Here is a 19,442-nt window from a genome sequence, read left to right as displayed (position 1 = left end):
GAGGGAAGAGCGAGGGGAAGAGCGAGGAGGGAGCGAGGGGAAGATAGCGCGAGGGGGAAGAGCGAGGAGGGAGCGAGGGGGAAGAGCGAGGAGGGAGCGAGGGGGAAGAGCGAGGAGGGAGCGAGGGGGAAGAGCGAGGAGGGAAGAGCGAGGGGGAAGAGCGAGGAGGGAAGAGCGAGGGGGAAGAGCGAGGAGGGAAGAGCGAGGGGGAAGAGCGAGGAGGAGCGAGGGGGAAGAGCGAGGAGGGAGCAAGGGGAAGAGCGAGGAGGAGGGGGGCGAGAGAAACTTTATATAGGCTTCATAAAACCTAGCATACACACCACCCAACCACACACAGACAGACATACCTCAGGGGGCAGGTGGACCTCCATAGGAGTGTAGGAGGGCCAGTAGCCCATGGTGAGGATGTTGACTGTTAGCTCCAGCTGGCTGGGCTCACTCTGGTTCTGGGTGTACTGGGGGAGACAGACAACCTGATTCAATACATTCATGTACTGGTGGACACAACCTTGTTCAATACTGGAGTAAAATACATTTATGTCCTGTTGTGTGAGACAATCAAATCCTTAATTTCTTGGAAAATTGTGTAAATTGAGAATTCCTTAATTCAAGAAATCATTTGAATCCATCTGGGAACAAATGTCAACACATCATTGGACTGCCCCAATTGGTAGTTGTTACACATGATTCTCTGTGGTAAATCGATATATTACAGTAGTAATATTGCTCAGTGTTTGTGTCCTTTATCTTCCCATATTGGTATGAACCAGTTTCAACGATTGAGTGTCATCTTTTGTCATTGCATTTTCTTACATCCGATAGAGCGTTGTTTGTGACTGCACAGATCTCTCTCTTATCTCGCAATAAGCTAATGGGATAGCTCCAAAGCAGTTTGGCTACAATAAGCTAATGGGATAGCTCCAAAGCAGTTTAGCTACAATAAGCTAATGGGATAGCTCCAAAGCAGTTTGGCTACAATAAGCTAATGGGATAGCTCCAAAGCAGTTTAGCTACAATAAGCTAATGGGATAGCTCCAAAGCAGTTTGGCTACAATAAGCTAATGGGATAGCTCCAAAGCAGTTTGGCTACAATAAGTTAATGGGATAGCTCCAAAGCAGTTTGGCTACAATAAGCTAATGGGATAGCTCCAAAGCAGTTTGGCTACAATAAGCTAATGGGATAGCTCCAAAGCAGTTTAGCTACAATAAGCTAATGGGATAGCTCCAAAGCAGTTTAGCTACAATAAGCTAATGGGATAGCTCCAAAGCAGTTTAGCTACAATTTGCTGTCTAACATGAGAAAATATTACCATGGCGACATCTGCTGAATCCCATTTCTGCCACAAAACTGTCCGAATCAATCTAAACTAACAAAATGCCGATTGACGTTGATGTCGATTAAGGCAGGCAGGCAGCCCCCTTGATGTTGCTTCAATATATCCACATCATTTTCCTCCCTCGTGATGCCATCTATTTTGTGAAGTGCACCAGTCCCTACTTCAGCAAAGCACCCCCACAACATGATGCTGTCACCCCGTGCTTTACAGTTTGGACGGAGTTCTTCGGCTTGCAAGCCTCCCCATTTTTCCTCCAAACATAACGATGGCCATTATGGCCAAACAGTTCTATTTTTGATTCATCAGACCAGAGGACATTTTTCCAAAAAAGTACGATCTTTGTCCCCATGTGCAGTTGCAAACCGTAGTCAGTTTTTTTATGGTGGTTTTGGAGCAGTGGATTCTTCCTTGCTGAGCGGCCTTTCAGGTTGCCGATATAGGACTTGTTTTACTGTGGATATAGATACTTTTGTACCTGTTTCCTCCAGCATCTTCACAAGGTCATTTGCTGTTGTTGTGGGATTGATTTGCACTTTTCACACAAAAGCGCATTCATCTCTAGGAGACAGAACGCATCTCCTTCCTGAGTGGTATGACGGCTGTGTGGTCCCATGCTGTTTATACTTGCAAGCTATTGTTTGTACAGATGAACGTGGTACCTTCAGGTGTTTGGAAATTGCCTCCAAGGATAAACCAGACTTCTGGAGGTCTACAATTATTTTTTCTGAGGTCTTGGCTGATATCTTTTGATTTCCTCATGTCGTCAAGCAAAGTGGCACGGAGTTTGAAGGTAGGCCTTGAAATACATCCACAGGGAAACCTCCAATTGACACAAATAATGTAAATTAGCCTATCAGAATCTTCTAAAGCCATGACATCATTTTCTGGAATGTTCCAAGCTGTTTAAAAGGCACAGTCAACTTAGTGTATTGTAAACTTCCGACCCACTGGAATTGTGATACAGTGAATTATAAGTTAAATAATCTGTCTGTAAACAATTGTTGGAAAAATGACTTGTGTCATGCACAAAGTAGATGTCCTAACTGACTTGCCAAAACTAGTTTGTTAACAAGAAATTTGGCACTAGCGACCAACGTCCTGACACACAACTTGTCCAGGAGACGGCGACCCGTTTCCTTTCCTTCTGTTATGTTTTTGAAAAATAACGGACACTAAATATTCAAATACGAGTTCCACGTCCCTACAAGACAGATTGGTTGAGGGACGAGCGTCACGGAGGAGTGACGACAACATGGCCTCAAGTCAGATGATTCACTGGTGGTAAATGTATACTACAGTGAGTACTATAGTGACGTCGAGGAGTCTGTTTACCTGCTTGTACTGGATCATAACGTCTTTGGAGAGCTCCATGTCCTTAAACATCCCCTCCAGCTTACTGGTGAAGGCCGCTCCACACTCTGCAGGGACAGGAAGCAGGAAGTCACAAACCATCACACCCACTTTCTGTTAACAAGTTTTTATAGAGTATTATAAGCTGGGTGGTTCGAGCGCTGAATGCTGATTGGCTGACAGCCAGGGTATATCAGATCATATTCCACGGGTATGATAAAACATGTATTTTTACTGCTCTAATTACATTTGTTACCAGTTTATAATAGCAATAAGGAACCTCGGGTTTTGGGGTATATGGCCAATATACCACGGCTAAGAGCTGTGTCCAGGCACTCCGTGCTGCGTCGTGCTTAAGAACAGCCCTTAGCCTTGGTGTATTGGCCATATTTCACACCTCCTACGGGCCTTACTGCTTAAACACATTGCATGACCTGGTAACTGTGGTGGTGTTTCTACAGTCACACAGCAGAGGTAGTGACAAACCACCGATGGGCCAACTTCACTGCTGAGGCAACAATCAGCATCTGGACATTTGACATTACCCCACGAACACAGGGCCTAAAATAAACACACTCGCCAAATGCGGGTAGATTTCGACATTGGTGGGTAGAGAGATCTAGATCACCAGCCATGTTACCACCGTTGCCACGGTAACCGGACGCCCTTAAAGGGGCAGCTTAACATGTCTCATCTGTGATGTTTTTTTTTTTTAAGTTAGTTAAAAATGATTAGCCCTATACCACATCACTTGTTACTAGTAATACATTTGTTTCTGAAACATTAAAAAACATGTTCATTCATTTAGTTTTTTTAAATAAAACAATATTTTGTCTGGTAATAAAACTGGAGTGGCTGCTAGACCAAAAATTAGTTTTAAGTCCCTACCCTCAGACAAAGCCCGCCACAACACAGATACCATAACATGTGATGGTGACAAAGGTTGTGATTTTGGAGATCACTGCATTGTATCTCCTGTCATCGTACCGTGTTTGAGTTGGGACAGCTTACCGTGTTTGAGTTGGGACAGCTTACCGTGTTTGAGTTTGGACAGCTTACCGTGTTTGAGTTTGGACAGCTTACCGTGTTTGAGTTTGGACAGCTTACCGTGTTTGAGTTTGGACAGCTTACCGTGTTTGAGTTTGGACAGCTTACCGTGTTTGAGTTTGGACAGCTTACCGTGTTTGAGTTTGGACAGCTTACCGTGTTTGAGTTTGGACAGCTTACCGTGTTTGAGTTTGGACAGCTTACCGTGTTTGAGTTTGGACAGCTTACCGTGTTTGAGTTTGGACAGCTTACCGTGTTTGAGTTTGGACAGCTTACCGTGTTTGAGTTTGGACAGCTTACCGTGTGAGTTTGGACAGCTTACCGTGTGAGTTGGGACAGCTTACCGTGTTTGAGTTGGGACAGCGTACCGTGTTTGAGTTGGGACAGCGTACGTGTTTGAGTTGGGACAGCGTACCGTGTTTGAGTTTGGACAGCGTAACGTGTTTGAGTTTGGACAGCGTACCGTGTTTGAGTTGGGACAGCTTACCGTGTTTGAGTTGGGACAGCTTACCGTGTTTGAGTTGGGACAGCTTACCGTGTTTGAGTTTGGACAGCATGGACTTCTCAGCGTCCACGGAGGCACTCTTCCCCACCAGCAGGCGTTTGGCCAGGTCCTTCTTATAAAAGGCCTCGAACACATCCTTCCCGTGGATGAAGCGGAAGATGATCATGATCTTGTCTAGAATTCTCTCCATCTCCTCCTCGGTAGCTTCCTTGTTGCCCGCCCTCAATTTACAGTCCACGTACTTCGCTGTGCAGAGATGGGACACCGCCAGTTAGATAAAACATACAGTAAACACTCATATTAGTTATATTAGTTAGTTATAGTTATATTAGTTAGGAAACACTCATAACTGGCGTGGAACCTCTGACTGGTATTTTAAGCAATGGCACATCGTTTTAAGATTCCAGGTGCCTTTAAACATCTCCTGCCCTGACTCTTTGCACACACACAGCGGTCTTGTCCTCACCGATGAGTTCAGCAGGTTTGTTGGGTCTGTTGTTGATGAAAGCTTCAAAGGCCTCCTTCATAGCGTTGATGAAGCTCTCGTTTCTGTTGAAACAGCCCTGGGCCACGTTGTCCATCTTATCCTTAAAGTCCAACAGGTCTTGAACCATGTCCTTATCCTTCTCTGGGGTGCCCACAATCTCACCACCAAAACTCTGTTAGGAGACATCTCAGTGAGACTGGAATCAATAGAAGTGATTGAGTGAGAGTAGAAGAAAAGAGAGAGCCAGAGAGAGAGGCAGAGCGCGAGAGAGAGGCAGAGCGCGAGAGAGAGGCAGAGCGCGAGAGAGAGGCAGAGCGCGAGCGAGAGAGAGTGCCAGAGAACGTACCTTGATGTAGTCTCTCCAGTGCTGCAGCAGAGTGGGGAGTCCTCCTTTCACCTTACTGAAGAGCTGGTAGAGCAGAGCCAGCTCCATCACCCGGTTACCGTCTAACAGAATACTGAGACCTGGAGGAGGGGGTCAATATCACCTGGTTACAGTCTAACAGAATGCTGAGACCTGGAGGAGGGGGTCAATATCACCTGGTTACAGTCTAACAGAATGCTGAGACCTGGAGGAGGGGGTCAATATCACCCGGTTACCGTCTAACAGAATGCTGAGACCTGGAGGAGGGGTCAATATCACCTGGTTACCGTCTAACAGAATGCTGAGAGCTGGAGGAGGGGGTCAATATCACCCGGTTACCGTCTAACAGAATGCTGAGACCTGGAGGAGGGGTCAATATCACCCGGTTACCGTCTAACAGAATGCTGAGACCTGGAGGAGGGGGTCAATATCACCTGGTTACCGTCTAACAGAATGCTGAGAGCTGGAGGAGAGGGTCAATATCACCTGGTTACAGTCTAACAGAATGCTGAGACCTGGAGGAGGGGGTCAATATCACCCGGTTACCGTCTAACAGAATGCTGAGACCTGGAGGAGGGGGTCAATATCACCCGGTTACAGTCTAACAGAATGCTGAGAGCGGGAGGAGGGGGTCAATATCACCCGGTTACAGTCTAACAGAATGCTGAGAGCGGGAGGAGAGGGTCAATATCACCCGGTTACCGTCTAACAGAATGCTGAGAGCTGGAGGAGGGGGTCAATATCACCTGGTTACCGTCTAACAGAATACTGAGACCTGGAGGAGGGGGTCAATATCACCCGGTTACCGTCTAACAGAATGCTGGGACCTGGAGGAGGGGGTCAATATCGCCCGGTTACCGTCTAACAATACCGAGACCTGGAGGGGGGTCAATATCACCCAGTTACCGTCTAACAATACCGAGACCTGGAGGGGGGGTCAATATCACCCGGTTACCGTCTAACAATACCGAGACCTGGAGGAGGGAGTCAATATCACCCAGTTACCGTCTAACAGAATGCTGAGACCTGGAGGAGGGGGTCAATATCACCCGGTTACAGTCTAACAGAATGCTGAGAGCTGGAGGGGGTCAATATCACCCAGTTACCGTCTAACAATACCGAGACCTGGAGGGGGTCAATATCACCCAGTTACCGTCTAACAATACCGAGACCTGGAGGGGGTCAATATCACCCAGTTACCGTCTAACAATACCGAGACCTGGAGGAGGGAGTCAATATCACCCGGTTACCGTCTAACAATACCGAGACCTGGAGGGGGGGGTCAATATCACCCGGTTACCGTCTAACAGAATGCTGAGAGCTGGAGGAGGGGGTCAATATCACCCGGTTACCGTCTAACAATACCGAGACCTGGAGGGGGGTCAATATCACCCGGTTACCGTCTAACAGAATGCTGAGACCTGGAGGAGGGGGTCAATATCACCCGGTTACCGTCTAACAGAATGCTGAGACCTGGAGGAGGGGGTCAATATCACCCGGTTACCGTCTAACAGAATGCTGAGACCTGGAGGAGGGGGTCAATATCACCTGGTTACCATCTAACAGAATGCTGAGACCTGGAGGAGAGGGTCAATATCACCTGGTTACCGTCTAACAGAATGCTGAGAGCTGGAGGAGGGGGTCAATATCACCCGGTTACCGTCTAACAGAATACTGAGACCTGGAGGAGGGGGTCAATATCACCCGGTTACCGTCTAACAGAATACTGAGACCTGGAGGAGGGGGTCAATATCACCCGGTTACCGTCTAACAGAATGCTGAGACCTGGAGGAGGGAGTCAATATCACCCGGTTACCGTCTAACAGAATGCTGGGACCTGGAGGAGGGGGTCAATATCACCTGGTTACCGTCTAACAGAATGCTGAGACCTGGAGGAGGGGGTCAATATCACCTGGTTACCGTCTAACAGAATGCTGGGACCTGGAGGAGGGGGTCAATATCACCCGGTTACCGTCTAACAGAATGCTGAGAGCTGGAGGAGGGGGTCAATATCACCCGGTTACCGTCTAACAGAATGCTGAGACCTGGAGGAGGGGGACAATATCACCCGGTTACCGTCTAACAGAATGCTGAGAGCTGGAGGAGGGGTCAATATCACCCGGTTACCGTCTAACAGAATGCTGGGACCTGGAGGAGGGGGTCAATATCACCTGGTTACCGTCTAACAGAATGCTGAGAGCTGGAGGAGGGGGTCAACATCACCCGGTTACCGTCTAACAGAATGCTGGGACTTGGAGGAGGGGGTCAATATCACCCAGTTACAGTCTAACAGAATGCTGAGACCTGGAGGAGGGGGTCAATATCACCCGGTTACCGTCTAACAGAATGCTGAGACCTGGAGGAGGGGGTCAATATCACCCGGTTACAGTCTAACAGAATGCTGAGACCTGGAGGAGGGGGTCAATATCACCCGGTTACCGTCTAACAGAATGCTGGGACCTGGAGGAGGGGGTCAATATCACCCGGTTACCGTCTAACAGAATGCTGAGACCTGGAGGAGGGGTCAATATCACCCGGTTACCGTCTAACAGAATGCTGAGACCTGGAGGAGGGGGTCAATATCACCCAGTTACCGTCTAACAGAATGCTGAGACCTGGGGGGGGGGGTCAATATCCCATGGTTACCGTCTAACAGAATGCTGAGACCTAGAGGAGGGGGTCAATATCACCCGGTTACCGTCTAACAGAATGCTGAGACCTGGAGGAGGGGGTCAATATCACCCGGTTACCGTCTAACAGAATGCTGAGAGCTGGAGGAGGGGTCAATATCACCCGGTTACCGTCTAACAGAATGCTGAGACCTGGAGGAGGGGGTCAATATCACCCGGTTACCGTCTAACAGAATACTGTTGTCCCTCCTCCAGGTCTCATCACCCGGTTACCGTCTAACAGAATGCTGAGACCTGGAGGAGGGAGTCAATATCACCTGGTTACCGTCTAACAGAATGCTGAGACCTGGAGGAGGGGGTCAATATCACCTGGTTACAGTCTAACAGAATGCTGAGAGCTGGAGGAGGGGGTCAATATCACCCGGTTACCGTCTAACAGAATGCTGAGACCTGGAGGAGGGGGTCAATATCACCCGGTTACCGTCTAACAGAATGCTGAGAGCTGGAGGAGGGGGTCAATATCACCCGGTTACAGTCTAACAGAATGCTGAGAGCTGGAGGAGGGGTCAATATCACCTGGTTACCGTCTAACAGAATGCTGAGACCTGGAGGAGGGGGTCAATATCACCCGGTTACCGTCTAACAGAATGCTGAGACCTGGAGGAGGGGTCAATATCACCTGGTTACCGTCTAACAGAATGCTGAGACCTGGAGGAGGGGGTCAATATCACCCGGTTACCGTCTAACAGAATGCTGAGACCTGGAGGAGGGGTCAATATCACCCGGTTACCGTCTAACAATACCGAGACCTGGAGGGGGGTCAATATCACCCGGTTACCGTCTAACAATACCGAGACCTTGAGGGGTGTTAGTATCACATACTGCTGATAGATACCTTTCTGTAAGATGGCCGTCATGTGTTCTCCAAGCAGCTGCTTCTCTACATTAGAGATAAGTGGCTTCCTGTTGAATACAAACAGAGAGAGAGAGAGAGATGATCAACACAGATGGAGGAGGGGTGGAAGAGAAAGTAAAGTGGTTCAAATCTGAGAGATGATCTCGTGTACTCTGATTGGAGCACAGGCCTGTCAGTCTAAAGGTGTGTGGAGGAAGAGGCGGGTCTTACTGAGTGCTCTGGTCGAGGTAGCTGATGACACGATCGTTCTCTTCTTCCAACCGACGAGCCACATGATGCAGGAACTCAGGCACCTGGACACACACACACACACACACACACACGTCACTAGGGGAAAGCCAGGTATGCTAGCTATGTAGGGGCGTGGTCATAATATGGAATTAAAGAATTTGATTGACGGCTGTCACTCACGTCTCGTTCCTGCATCAGCCTCTGTCCCTCTGCAGCGTACAGTCTGTTAGTCTCCATCAAAAAACGCTCCTCAAATGACTCTTTATACACCTGAAGAGAGAGACAATAGATGATACCAGATCAGAGAATCTACAGAGACCTGAGGAGAGAGACAATAGATGATACCAGATCAGAGAATCTACAGAGACCTGAGGAGAGAGACAATAGATGATACCAGATCAGAGAATCTACAGAGACCTGAGGAGAGAGACAATAGATGATACCAGGAGATCAGAGAATCTACAGAGACCTGAGGAGAGAGACAATAGATGATACCAGATCAGAGAATCTACAGAGACCTGAGGAGAGAGACAATAGATGACACCAGGAGATCAGAGAATCTACAGAGACCTGAGAAGAGAGACAATAGATGATACCAGATCAGAGAATCTACAGAGACCTGAGGAGAGAGACAATAGATGATACCAGATCAGAGAATCTACAGAGACCTGAGGAGAGAGACAATAGATGACACCAGATCAGAGAATCTACAGAGACCTGAGGAGAGAGACAATAGATGACACCAGATCAGAGAATCTACAGAGACCTGAGGACAGAGACAACAGATACGAGATCAGAGAATCTACAGAGACCTGAGGAGAGAGACAATAGATGATACCAGGAGATCAGAGAATCTACAGAGACCTGAGGAGAGAGACAATAGATGATACCAGATCAGAGAATCTACAGAGACCTGAGGAGAGAGACAATAGATGATACCAGATCAGAGAATCTACAGAGACCTGAGGAGAGAGACAATAGATGATACCAGATCAGAGAATCTACATACCATCTGCCTATGGAACAATAGTTCTACACTGCTAAGAAAATGCACTCGTATGACTAGCAAATGACTGCCTTGACTTGATTGGTTCATTGGCCAAATGGTAAAGACTTATGAAGCATTGACCAATCACCTGCAGGTCTGAGAGCATGCCCAGTAGGCTGCGGAGAAGGCTGCGGTCCACCGTCTCTCCGTTGCGTTCGCGTTCGATCTGTTCCAGGATCCCGTCGACCGTGCGCACCTGGACAGCCCCGTCGCTCACGATGTGGCTCCGGAAGAGTTCCAGCCCGGTATCCCTGCGGAACACACACGGTCACGGTGGACGGTGAACAGTAACGGTCTGCGTCCCAAATGACACCCTACTTCCTACACAGTGAACTCTTTTAGCCCAACGAGGACCTAGTCAAAGATAGTACACTAAGTAGTGAACAGGGTTCCATTTCTGACACGGACACTGTCAGAGGACAGAAAGAAACGGTTCACCATCTCAGAACAGGAAAAGACGTTTGCCACTGAGAATGGATGAATGTTGGTGTTCTTCCTAATAGCTGCTGGACGGGGCCCTTACCAGATGGAGGGGAGCAGGGAGTTCTGGAGCACATAGGTACGATCCAGGAACAGAAAGATGCTCCGGATCATGATCTGCGGTAACCCGGGTTACACATGACACACGTACGTTAGACTCATTACACAACATTCCTCTTAGACGGAATAAATGTCCCGTGATAAAGGCTGTCTGACTGACCGTCTGTCTGCAGTGGTCCTGCCAACATCGGTTCATCCTCTTCAGGAAAGACAGGCTGTCCAGGGACTCTGTGAGGCGCTACGGTTAAGGACCGGGCCTCAATTCAATCAAAACTCAACAGTCAAACACTCTCTCTTTGGACGGGGCCTCGGCTCGCACCAGGTTGTGGTTAAAAAAACATGACAACCTTCTGATGACTACAAACTGTGTAGTTTATAGAGATCCCCTTTACAGGGATGTTGATTGTTTTATTTCCCATCAGTCCAAGCAGTGTGTCGCTGTGTGCAGCTAGCTGGCTGAAGATGTCCAAGGTGCCCCCTGGGCGGCGGGTAGCATAACGGTTAGGAGAGTGGGGCCAGTAAACGAAAGGTCGCTGGTTCGAAACCCCAAGCAGACTAGGAGAAAAACATGTCTATGTGCCATTAAGCAAAGCACCGTAAACATAAATGCTCCTGTAAGTATCTCTGTCTGCTAAATAAACAACATGTCAAACGTAATGGCACAGAGACACTACCGCACAGCTGGCACAGAGACACTACCGCACAGCTGGCACAGAGACACTACCGCACAGCTGGCACAGAGACACTACCGCACAGCTGGCACAGAGACACTACCGCACAGCTGGCACAGAGACACTACCACACAGCTGGCACTACCACACAGCTGGTACAGAGACACTACCTCTCTGGAGGAGACGTGTCTGCTAAATAAACAACATGTCAAACGTAATGGTACAGAGACACTACCTCTCTGGAGGAGACGTGTCTGCTAAATAAACAACATGTCAAACGTAATGGCACAGAGACACTACCGCACAGCTGGCACAGAGACACTACCACAACGCTGGTACAGAGACACTACCGCACAGCTGGCACAGAGACACCACCGCACAGCTGGCACAGAGACACTACCACACTGCTGATACAGAGACACTACCGCACAGCTGGCACAGAGACACCACCACACAGCTGTCACAGAGACACTACCGCACAGCTGGCACAGAGACACTACCGCACAGCTGGCACAGAGACACTACCGCACAGCTGGCACAGAGACACTACCACACTACCACACAGCTGATACAGAGACACTACCGCACAGCTGGCACAGAGACACCACTACACAGCTGGCACAGAGACACTACCGCACAGCTGGCACAGAGACACTGCTGGCACAGAGACACTACCGCACAGCTGGCACAGAGACACTACCGCACAGCTGGTACAGAGACACTACCGCACAGCTGGCACAGAGACACTACCGCACAGCTGGCACAGAGACACTATCGCACAGCTGGCACAGAGACACTACCGCACAGCTGGCACAGAGACACTACCACACAGCTGGCACAGAGACACTACCACACAGCTGGCACAGAGACACTACCACACAGCTGGCACAGAGACACTACCACACAGCTGGTACAGAGACACAGCTGATACAGAGACACTACTACACAGCTGATACAGAGACACTACTACACAGCTGGTAGAGACACAGCTGGCACAGAGACACTACCGCACAGCTGGCACAGAGACACTACCACACAGCTGGCACTACCACACAGCTGGTACAGAGACACTACCTCTCTGGAGGAGACGTGTCTGCTAAATAAACAACATGTCAAACGTAATGGTACAGAGACACTACCTCTCTGGAGGAGACGTGTCTGCTAAATAAACAACATGTCAAACGTAATGGCACAGAGACACTACCGCACAGCTGGCACAGAGACACTACCACAACGCTGGTACAGAGACACTACCGCACAGCTGGCACAGAGACACCACCGCACAGCTGGCACAGAGACACTACCACACTGCTGATACAGAGACACTACCGCACAGCTGGCACAGAGACACCACCACACAGCTGTCACAGAGACACTACCGCACAGCTGGCACAGAGACACTACCGCACAGCTGGCACAGAGACACTACCGCACAGCTGGCACAGAGACACTACCACACTACCACACAGCTGATACAGAGACACCACTACACAGCTGGTACAGAGACACTACCACACAGCTGATACAGAGACACAGCTGGTACAGAGACACTACCGGCACAGAGACACTACCGCACAGCTGGCACAGAGACACTACCGCACAGCTGGCACAGAGACACTACCGCACAGCTGGCACAGAGACACTACCGCACAGCTGGCACAGAGACACTACCGCACAGCTGGCACAGAGACACTACCGCACAGCTGGCACAGAGACACTACCACACAGCTGGCACAGAGACACTACCACACAGCTGGTACAGAGACACTACCACACAGCTGGCACAGAGACACTACCACACAGCTGATACAGAGACACAGCTGGTACAGAGACACTACTACACAGCTGATACAGAGACACTACTACACAGCTGATACAGAGACACAGCTGGTACAGAGACACAGCTGGTACAGAGACACTACCACACAGCTGGTACAGAGACACTACCACACAGCTGGTACAGAGACACTACCACACAGCTGGTACAGAGACACAGCTGGTACAGAGACACCGCCACACAGCTGGTACAGAGACACTACCACACAGCTGGTACAGAGACACCACCACACAGCGTGTGGTAGTGTGAGATATTTAAGCAATAAGGACTGAGGAGGTGTGGTATATGGCCAATATACCACAGCTAAGGGCTGTCCTTAAGCACAACGCAGAGTGCCTGGACACAGCTCTTAGCCGTGGTATAGTGGCCATATACCACACCTCCTCAGTCCTTATTGCTTATTGGTTACCAACATAATTAGCCGGTCTGATATACCACGGCTGTCAGCCAATCAGCATTCAGGGCTGGAACCAGCCAGTATTTATAACACAGTAGGCTAGTCTGACTAGTAGCTGACGGCTTCACTGGTCATCGAAGCAAAGTCAAAACATTGAAAAACAACGTAGCTTGTGAACAAAACAATGTAAATAGCCAAGAAACACAAGGTGCAGCAACACAAATCAACCATTAAAAAAACATAACAATAATGTTATAAAAACGAGCTTATCTCCTCAGAGGAGCCACTGTCATGCAGCATCATAAATGACAGATGTTCTCATCAAATCGACAGGAAAACCTTTCAAAACAGGCTTTAATAAACATACACACATTACGCACTGGCAAACATATAGGAGCACACTTTCACACGCAAAGACACAGACACACACAATGTAAAGGATATTCCCTGAACTGATGTATCTGGGCCTGGACATGGTCCTCACAGACCTGACGGAGCTGCTTGTACAGTGTGGGGGAGACTTTATAGGAACACAGGTTCTCCACCGCCTGAAACAGAGGAGACAGAGGTCAACATACTAAGTATTCCTCAATTCTGTAAGTCATCCCTCCCTGGAAAAGTTACAGGACAGAATTAGCCAAGTCAACAGGCTGGTGACTGGTCAGAGTGATAGGGTTAGCCATGTCAACAGGCTGGTGACTGGTCAGAGTGATAGGGTTAGCCATGTCAACAGGCTGGTGACTGGTCAGAGTGCTAGGGTTAGCCATGTCAACAGGCCGGTGACTGGTCAGAGTGATAGGGTTAGCCATGTCAACAGGCTGGTGACTGGTCAGAGTGATAGGGTTAGCCATGTCAACAGGCTGGTGACTGGTCAGAGTGATAGGGTTAGCCATGTCAACAGGCTGGTGACTGGTCAGAGTGATATGGTTAGCCATGTCAACAGGCTGGTGACTGGTCAGAGTGATATGGTTAGCCATGTCAACAGGCTGGTGACTGGTCAGAGTGATAGGGTTAGCCATGTCAACAGGCTGGTGACTGGTCAGAGTGATAGGGTTAGCCATGTCAACAGGCTGGTGACTGGTCAGAGTGATAGGGTTAGCCATGTCAACAGGCTGGTGACTGGTCAGAGTGATAGGGTTAGCCATGTCAACAGGCTGGTGACTGGTCAGAGTGATAGGGTTAGCCATGTCAACAGGCTGGTGACTGGTCAGAGTGATAGGGTTAGCCATGTCAACAGGCCGGTGACTGGTCAGAGTGATAGGGTTAGCCATGTCAACAGGCCGGTGACTGGTCAGAGTGATAGGGTTAGCCATGTCAACAGGCCGGTGACTGGTCAGAGTGATAGGGTTAGCCATGTCAACAGGCCGGTGACTGGTCAGAGTGATAGGGTTAGCCATGTCAACAGGCCGGTGACTGGTCAGAGTGATAGGGTTAGCCATGTCAACAGGCCGGTGACTGGTCAGAGTGATATGGTTAGCCATGTCAACAGGCCGGTGACTGGTCAGAGTGATAGGGTTAGCCATGTCAACAGGCCGGTGACTGGTCAGAGTGATATGGTTAGCCATGTCAACAGGCCGGTGACTGGTCAGCACAGTGGTTGGGTTAGCCAAGTCAACAGGCCGGTGACTGGTCAGAGTGATAGGGTTAGCCATGTCAACAGGCTGGTGACTGGTCAGAGTGATAGGGTTAGCCATGTCAACAGGCCGGTGACTGGTCAGAGTGATAGGGTTAGCCATGTCAACAGGCCGGTGACTGGTCAGCACAGTGGTTGGGTTAGCCATGTCAACAGGCCGGTGACTGGTCAGAGTGATAGGGTTAGCCATGTCAACAGGCCGGTGACTGGTCAGCACAGTGGTTGGGTTAGCCATGTCAACAGGCCGGTGACTGGTCAGCACAGTGGTTGGGTTAGCCATGTCAACAGGCCAGTGACTGGTCAGAGTGATAGGGTTAGCCATGTCAACAGGCCGGTGACTGGTCAGAGTGATAGGGTTAGCCATGTCAACAGGCCGGTGACTGGTCAGCACAGTGGTTGGGTTAGCCATGTCAACAGGCCGGTGACTGGTCAGCACAGTGGTTGGGTTAGCCATGTCAACAGGCCGGTGACTGGTCAGAGTGATAGGGTTAGACATGTCAACAGGCTGGTGACTGGTCAGAGTGATAGGGTTAGCCAAGTCAACAGGCCGGTGACTGGTCAGAGTGATAGGGTTAGCCAAGTCAACAGGCCGGTGACTGGTCAGAGTGATAGGGTTAGCCATGTCAACAGGCCGGTGACTGGTCAGAGTGATAGGGTTAGCCATGTCAACAGGCCGGTGACTGGTCAGAGTGATATGGTTAGCCATGTCAACAGGCCAGTGACTGGTCAGAGTGATAGGGTTAGCCGTGTCAACAGGCCGGTGACTGGTCAGAGTGATAGGGTTAGCCATGTCAACAGGCCGGTGACTGGTCAGAGTGATAGGGTTAGCCATGTCAACAGGCTGGTGACTGGTCAGAGTGGTTGGGTTAGCCATGTCAACAGGCCGGTGACTGGTCAGAGTGATAGGGTTAGCCATGTCAACAGGCCGGTGACTGGTCAGCACAGTGGTTGGGTTAGCCATGTCAACAGGCCGGTGACTGGTCAGCACAGTGGTTGGGTTAGCCATGTCAACAGGCCGGTGACTGGTCAGCACAGTGGTTGGGTTAGCCATGTCAACGGGCCGGTGACTGGTCAGAGTGATAGGGTTAGCCATGTCAACAGGCCGGTGACTGGTCAGAGTGATATGGTTAGCCATGTCAACAGGCCAGTGACTGGTCAGAGTGATAGGGTTAGCCGTGTCAACAGGCCGGTGACTGGTCAGAGTGATAGGGTTAGCCATGTCAACAGGCCGGTGACTGGTCAGAGTGATAGGGTTAGCCATGTCAACAGGCTGGTGACTGGTCAGAGTGGTTGGGTTAGCCATGTCAACAGGCCGGTGACTGGTCAGAGTGATAGGGTTAGCCATGTCAACAGGCCGGTGACTGGTCAGCACAGTGGTTGGGTTAGCCATGTCAACAGGCCGGTGACTGGTCAGCACAGTGGTTGGGTTAGCCATGTCAACAGGCCGGTGACTGGTCAGCACAGTGGTTGGGTTAGCCATGTCAACAGGCCGGTGACTGGTCAGAGTGATAGGGTTAGCCATGTCAACAGGCCGGTGACTGGTCAGCACAGTGGTTGGGTTAGCCATGTCAACAGGCCGGTGACTGGTCAGAGTGATAGGGTTAGCCATGTCAACAGGCCGGTGACTGGTCAGCACAGTGGTTGGGTTAGCCATGTCAACAGGCCGGTGACTGGTCAGCACAGTGGTTGGGTTAGCCATGTCAACAGGCCGGTGACTGGTCAGCACAGTGGTTGGGTTAGCCATGTCAACAGGCCGGTGACTGGTCAGAGTGATAGGGTTAGCCAAGTCAACAGGCCGGTGACTGGTCAGAGTGATAGGGTTAGCCATGTCAACAGGCCGGTGACTGGTCAGAGTGATAGGGTTAGCCATGTCAACAGGCCGGTGACTGGTCAGAGTGATATGGTTAGCCATGTCAACAGGCCAGTGACTGGTCAGAGTGATAGGGTTAGCCGTGTCAACAGGCCGGTGACTGGTCAGAGTGATAGGGTTAGCCATGTCAACAGGCCGGTGACTGGTCAGAGTGATAGGGTTAGCCATGTCAACAGGCTGGTGACTGGTCAGAGTGGTTGGGTTAGCCATGTCAACAGGCCGGTGACTGGTCAGAGTGATAGGGTTAGCCATGTCAACAGGCCGGTGACTGGTCAGCACAGTGGTTGGGTTAGCCATGTCAACAGGCCGGTGACTGGTCAGCACAGTGGTTGGGTTAGCCATGTCAACAGGCCGGTGACTGGTCAGCACAGTGGTTGGGTTAGCCATGTCAACGGGCCGGTGACTGGTCAGAGTGATAGGGTTAGCCATGTCAACAGGCCGGTGACTGGTCAGAGTGATATGGTTAGCCATGTCAACAGGCCAGTGACTGGTCAGAGTGATAGGGTTAGCCGTGTCAACAGGCCGGTGACTGGTCAGAGTGATAGGGTTAGCCATGTCAACAGGCCGGTGACTGGTCAGAGTGATAGGGTTAGCCATGTCAACAGGCTGGTGACTGGTCAGAGTGGTTGGGTTAGCCATGTCAACAGGCCGGTGACTGGTCAGAGTGATAGGGTTAGCCATGTCAACAGGCCGGTGACTGGTCAGCACAGTGGTTGGGTTAGCCATGTCAACAGGCCGGTGACTGGTCAGCACAGTGGTTGGGTTAGCCATGTCAACAGGCCGGTGACTGGTCAGCACAGTGGTTGGGTTAGCCATGTCAACAGGCCGGTGACTGGTCAGAGTGATAGGGTTAGCCATGTCAACAGGCCGGTGACTGGTCAGCACAGTGGTTGGGTTAGCCATGTCAACAGGCCGGTGACTGGTCAGAGTGATAGGGTTAGCCATGTCAACAGGCCGGTGACTGGTCAGCACAGTGGTTGGGTTAGCCATGTCAACAGGCCGGTGACTGGTCAGCACAGTGGTTGGGTTAGCCATGTCAACAGGCCGGTGACTGGTCAGCACAGTGGTTGGGTTAGCCATGTCAACAGGCCGGTGACTGGTCAGAGTGATAGGGTTAGCCATGTCAACAGGCTGGTGACTGGTCAGAGTGATAGGGTTAGCCATGTCAACAGGCTGGTGACTGGTCAGAGTGATAGGGTTAGCCAAGTCAACAGGCCGGTGACTGGTCAGAGTGATAGGGTTAGCCAAGTCAACAGGCCGGTGACTGGTCAGAGTGATAGGGTTAGCCATGTCAACAGGCCGGTGACTGGTCAGAGTGATAGGGTTAGCCATGTCAACAGGCCGGTGACTGGTCAGAGTGATATGGTTAGCCATGTCAACAGGCCAGTGACTGGTCAGAGTGATAGGGTTAGCCGTGTCAACAGGCCGGTGACTGGTCAGAGTGATAGGGTTAGCCATGTCAACAGGCCGGTGACTGGTCAGAGTGATAGGGTTAGCCATGTCAACAGGCTGGTGACTGGTCAGAGTGGTTGGGTTAGCCATGTCAACAGGCCGGTGACTGGTCAGAGTGATAGGGTTAGCCATGTCAACAGGCCGGTGACTGGTCAGCACAGTGGTTGGGTTAGCCATGTCAACAGGCCGGTGACTGGTCAGCACAGTGGTTGGGTTAGCCATGTCAACAGGCCGGTGACTGGTCAGAGTGATAGGGTTAGCCATGTCAACAGGCCGGTGACTGGTCAGCACAGTGGTTGGGTTAGCCATGTCAACAGGCCGGTGACTGGTCAGCACAGTGGTTGGGTTAGCCATGTCAACGGGCCGGTGACTGGTCAGAGTGATAGGGTTAGCCATGTCAACAGGCCGGTGACTGGTCAGAGTGATATGGTTAGCCATGTCAACAGGCCAGTGACTGGTCAGAGTGATAGGGTTAGCCGTGTCAACAGGCCGGTGACTGGTCAGAGTGATAGGGTTAGCCATGTCAACAGGCCGGTGACTGGTCAGAGTGATAGGGTTAGCCATGTCAACAGGCCGGTGACTGGTCAGAGTGGTTGGGTTAGCCATGTCAACAGGCCGGTGACTGGTCAGAGTGATAGGGTTAGCCATGTCAACAGGCCGGTGACTGGTCAGCACAGTGGTTGGGTTAGCCATGTCAACAGGCCGGTGACTGGTCAGCACAGTGGTTGGGTTAGCCATGTCAACAGGCCGGTGACTGGTCAGCACAGTGGTTGGGTTAGCCATGTCAACAGGCCGGTGACTGGTCAGAGTGATAGGGTTAGCCATGTCAACAGGCCGGTGACTGGTCAGCACAGTGGTTGGGTTAGCCATGTCAACAGGCCGGTGACTGGTCAGAGTGATAGGGTTAGCCATGTCAACAGGCCGGTGACTGGTCAGCACAGTGGTTGGGTTAGCCATGTCAACAGGCCGGTGACTGGTCAGCACAGTGGTTGGGTTAGCCATGTCAACAGGCCGGTGACTGGTCAGCACAGTGGTTGGGTTAGCCATGTCAACAGGCCGGTGACTGGTCAGCACAGTGGTTGGGTTAGCCATGTCAACAGGCCGGTGACTGGTCAGCACAGTGGTTG

At 50.7% G+C, this 19,442-nt stretch overlaps 1 pseudogene; it reads right to left on the bottom strand.

Annotated features, from left to right (window-relative positions):
- LOC135536878 (cullin-4A-like) overlaps nucleotides 1–19,442 on the bottom strand; it is a 36,906-nt pseudogene that overhangs the window by 14,918 nt on the left and 2,546 nt on the right.

The sequence above is a fragment of the Oncorhynchus masou genome, unplaced genomic scaffold (assembly GCF_036934945.1).
Source record: "Oncorhynchus masou masou isolate Uvic2021 unplaced genomic scaffold, UVic_Omas_1.1 unplaced_scaffold_674, whole genome shotgun sequence".
Taxonomy (NCBI): domain Eukaryota; kingdom Metazoa; phylum Chordata; class Actinopteri; order Salmoniformes; family Salmonidae; genus Oncorhynchus; species Oncorhynchus masou.
The sequence above is the reverse complement of the archived record's forward strand: the minus strand, read 5'-3'. Positions and strand labels throughout refer to the sequence as shown.